Raw genomic sequence first — 3825 nt, forward strand, 5'->3', positions numbered from 1 at the left:
TGCTTTTATTTTGAAAATGTAGTTAAAGGAAAACGGGAGCAGTTTTTGATGCATAAATATTTCAAGTCAAAAGGGGAATATGTGTTTTTTGGGTTTACGATATTGTAAATATTTGTTTTTTCAAAATATATTTAACAATTTTCAAAAAAAAATAAATAAATAATAATAATAATAAAGTAAAACAAAATAAAATGAAATAAAATAAAACAAAATCAAATAAAATATATTCAAATTAAATATAAACAAAATATAAAAATTAGAAACGGAAATATATTCTTTTTAGGTTTACGATATTAAAAATATTTGTTTTTGTATATATTTTAATGTTTAAATCAACTTGATCAATAATTAATTATGTTTAATTAATATTATTTTCCATTTTTGGTCTGAAATTTTGTTTACTTTCCAAAGTTTAAAGCACTCGAAAGTTCTCTCTAAGCAAGGGCGCTCGGTTTGGCTCCCCTTACCTTATAATTCCCATGTGCAAAGTTGTGATAATCAGTTTCAAGTAAAACCCTTACATATTTTTCTAACTAATTATAGAACTGTTAGGCCTATATTTGTATTATTATTATTAATATTATACTTTTAACTATATTATTTTAAATTCTCTTTAAAACAATTAATTCCCTTAAAAATATATACTAAACTTAATTATTTTAAATTCTCTTTGTAACAATTAATTCCCCCAGTAATTTCCAAAGCTAATGCTCGCAATTCTGCAACCTTCACATACTTTAGCTCTTACAGCGATTTCTATAGTTCGATTACAAGTACATATATAGTATAGTTGTAACCCCGCTCTGAATGCCAAATTCCAACGTAATCCATTCGTTTGCCATTAATGAGGTGGCGAGATTGATTTAGCCGCCGTGACAAATTAAACTGCGCTCGCTTAATGAGCTGCCAAGGGCCTTCCCCCCTGGCTGGCTTTTCCTGGTGAAAACTGACGCAGAAAAACTGCTGAAAAGCCGCACCACAAACACAAAAGGGCGCAACAAAAACGATTTTTCTTACATTGGAAATTAAAAAAAGAAAAAAAGAGAGAAAAAGTGATGATGATTTTTGGGTGTGTGAATCAACCACAGCAAACCCCTTGCTAAACTTGCTCGCGTCGAGGGTTTGTTTTTCCTTTCTTCGCAAGACAAACAAAGCATTTTCCCATTGATTCAGCCTTTTTTTTCGCTATTTTCTTTTTTGGGTGCATTTCTGCGGAGTTTTCACAAAAGAAAAGCGAAAAGTGTGCAAATGAAGCGTTGATAAAATGCGTTTGTTTTTTGTTTTTTTTTTGGCAAAGTCCCAAGATGCGCGGAAATTCGATCATAGATCATCCGATCCGATCCTATGGCTTGCCACCCTGTCTTAAAATAAAAATGAAAGAAAAAGAAGAGAAATCGAAGAGAAAGCAGCTGTGGGCTGCGATCATTTGCTAATTGCTGTCAAAAGTTCTTAAGCCATGTAACAAATGTGCAATGCGAAATTATTTATACGATTTTAATGACACTCATTTGGTGGGAAGATGGGTCACAGGAAGATCTCTCTTTATAGAAAAATAAAGAAAGAATAAAAAAAAGACAGGAGAATGTACGATTTTCCCACTGAAATTTTGGGATTAAAAAAAAATATATATATTATATATATTTATTTTGATATTAATAAAAATATTTATATATTTTAAAGCCTTCAAGCTTCACTTAAGCTTGCCTTGACTTTAATTAGTAATTATTAAATAATTTAAGCATTTATTTATTTATATAAGGATTAGATAACTAAGCAGATCCTGATATACATTTTAATCCATGAAAAGTAACTGATAATTTCCTAAGTTCCCTTCATATTCAAAATTATATACAATCACATAATTCCTTTTGTTGATCCTTGAAATATTCTAGATTACCATGTATCCCCTATCACTCTACTAATACCTTTTAGATAAAATCAGAGCGGCTATCCACACGAGATTATCCAACAATCGATTAATTGGCTATTATGGTCAGCAGCCTCCCCGATCTGGCCATAGATCATCCGGCCGGACAGCAGCTGCTGGTGCTGGTTGATTATAGGGACTGGACTAATTGCATTGAGTGGACAGTCCACGCCCAGTTCTCGGGTCTTTGGGTTTTCGGAATAATACACATCTCTCGTATCGGTGCTAATCTAAAACGTTGCCTGTTACACTTTTATTCCTTTTTATATTTTTTTTAGTGCTTGTGTGTGGGCATTCAGCAAAACAAACGCCACGTGTCCTTGGTGCTCGCCCTGGTAGAGGGAGGTGGCCACTGGCAAGGGTAGCAAGGACATGCTGGCCGAGTGACCGCAACAATGGTCGCGTTTAATTACAGTTATTGTCGCACCCTTCGCCTCACATTTGCATTAGCATTTACATTTACATTTGCGTTTCGCTGGAGTTTTAATTTTCATTTCCACCTTCGGCACGTGGTGCAATTGTGCAGAGAGAGAAAATTGGGGGGTTTTTCTTAAAGAGGTTTTTAGCAAGAAGCTGAGCATTATTGGTTTTATAATATATAATCTAATAATACAAGTTTGGCATTAAGTAATTAACTTATTTTTTAAAATATATATTTTTTGAGAGGCTTAACAATCCCCACTTGGGAATTTTAAGTGCAAACTCAAAAAGATTTCTCTTTCTAAAATTTAAAAAAGTTTTCCTCTTTAATAAATATATTTTTGTTACTTTACCTTCTTTACTTCCCTTATTGTTTGATATTTCCAAAATGATTACTATTATTAATAAAACTATTTTATTTTTATTACACCTATTTTTTCTCCCAGTACCCTGGACAGTAAATACATATATTTTATGTTCCTTTACTTTTTTTTACTTTGCTTTTTGTCCAATATTTCCACAATGATTACTATTATTATTTTTAATATTTTATTATTATTACTCCTATTTTTTTCTTCCAGTGCCCTGGACAGTGGGCCACATGCGTAATTAGCATAGCGCGAGCCCCTCAAGAAGTTACACAGCCGCGACAATTGCGCATTCTTTGGAAAGTGCTCTACACTCTTTCAATTTCTCTCCTTCAGAAGAATCAGCCAGCAATGAAATTTATGTAAATTAAATTAAAAATTTTACAAAGAAAACAATGAATAAAGTTTGAGCCAACAAGCGTAACGAGTAAGTGGGCGCGACATATGGCCAAAAGATCGGCGAGCAATTGTGGATGAGTTAGAGCCTAAACTCGCATAAATTTTCAAGCAGCGTCGCCTGTCAGCGCCCACGGAGGACGAGTTCTACGCGGAATATGCATAGTGGTAGTAGAACCCCTTCCTGGAGACACTTGAGATAAGGATCGACCAACTGACACGCCCGACAGGGAGTCGTAGATCGGAGATCGTACATCGTATCCTGACAGGCAGCAGGGAGGCGATCATCGCCAGGATATGTGTGAATAAGGATGAGGGTAATGTGAGGCCTAGATCTTGATATACAAAGCCTCATCTGATATCAATCTCATTATAAAATCTGTATTAGCTGGATGATAATTTTTCAAGTAATAAATACATATCATATTTAGGCAGAAAAATTCTTTAAATATAGTTTTATGACTCTTTAAAAAGCACTCATCATCCCAGCACACAAAACCGTTTTGTTTATGGTATAGGAAAACGATAGTTTTGCGGATGACAGACGTCCGATTTAGACTCATAAACGATAAAAAAATGAAGCACTTGATATGGGTTTTGTGCCAGCGAATGGCATCATTTTCTGAACCAGAATAAGATTTCGATTTACGACACCATTACGGGTAGTCTACGCGATACTCGTCCGCTATTCGCCTGTTTTCGCATCCGTTTTTG

Source organism: Drosophila kikkawai, chromosome X (genome assembly GCF_030179895.1).
Source record: "Drosophila kikkawai strain 14028-0561.14 chromosome X, DkikHiC1v2, whole genome shotgun sequence".
Classification (NCBI taxonomy): Eukaryota; Metazoa; Arthropoda; class Insecta; order Diptera; family Drosophilidae; genus Drosophila; species Drosophila kikkawai.